The sequence below is a fragment of the Gossypium raimondii genome, chromosome 8, assembly GCF_025698545.1.
Source record: "Gossypium raimondii isolate GPD5lz chromosome 8, ASM2569854v1, whole genome shotgun sequence".
Classification (NCBI taxonomy): domain Eukaryota; kingdom Viridiplantae; phylum Streptophyta; class Magnoliopsida; order Malvales; family Malvaceae; genus Gossypium; species Gossypium raimondii.
The window spans coordinates 31,323,817-31,324,931 of NC_068572.1; the positions used below are offsets into that span (position 1 = coordinate 31,323,817).

Consider the following 1,115-nt stretch of genomic DNA (forward strand, 5'->3'; position numbering starts at 1 on the left):
CATGGGCTGATTGTATCTAGGTTGTGCACTCGCAACATTCTATCAAATAGCATTGCTGAAATTTCCCACCCCTTGATTACTCCAACTGAAATTAGGATGTTACTTCCACCCTGGATTATATGTGTTGGAATATGGGTTATTGTTGCGATTAAAATTTCCCATATAATAAATTGAGTCCTGGTTCGATGGGCATTCATCAAAAACATGATCTTTTCTGCAATAGACACATGCTAACTTGTCTACTTTCAGTTCCTGCACTGTAGCTGGTCTTTTCATTACTTTAATCAATTTGTTAAAGATGATACCTGAGCTATTAGGGAAGTAATCACGTCAAGTTCCATTGCTCTAGCAACTCTTCTGCCAGTCCCTACTCTTATAGTGAGGTATTGATAATTGTTGTTTGCTATCCTCTACAAAATTTAATATGCATCATTATATAATTTATCGAGCAAAGTCCCATTGGTAGATGTGTTAACCACCATCCTTGTATGCACATTCAATCCATTTTCAAACGTTTCCATTTGCGTCCAATGTTGAAAACCATGCATTAGGCATTTTCTAATTAACTTCTTGAATCGCTCTCACGCCTCATATAATGTTTCATCATCAGATTGCCAAAATGACATAATATTGTTCCTCAATTTGGCATTTATGTTTGGAGGATTATATCTTAGCAGAAACGTCTAACAAAGTTCATTCCAAGATGCTGCCATACCTAACATCAATGCATTTAACCATGCTCTAGCATGATCTCGTAAAGAATAGGGGAATAACTTCAGCCTCAGGGCATCTTCAGGAACACCTTGCTGCCTGAATGAATTGCAGACTTCCAAAAAGAGTCTTACGTGCAACCTTGGATATTTAGTAGGCAATCCACTAAAATTCCCTACAGTTTTTAACATCACATCCTTTAACTCGAAATGTTGAGCTTGAATATGTGGCCTGAAAATTCCTTGGTTTAGATCGGCACTACATGTTCTTTGATGGGTTTGTCTATGTCATCTATTTTTCGAGGAATATCATCATCCTTTCCATTCTAATGTAATGGCTCTTCTCTAACCTGATCATTTCTAATTCTTTTCTCTTTTTTCTCAAGGTTCTTTCAATTTCTGTAT

The 1,115-nt window shown here is 36.7% G+C and overlaps 1 non-coding gene across 1 annotated transcript; it reads left to right on the forward strand.

Moving 5' to 3' along the window:
- Positions 1-537: 537 nt before the first annotated feature.
- LOC128032246 (small nucleolar RNA R71) lies at positions 538-644 on the forward strand. The gene has a single exon (XR_008188374.1). It is a non-coding gene; the product is annotated as a small nucleolar RNA R71 (small nucleolar RNA).
- Positions 645-1,115: the final 471 nt, after the last annotated feature.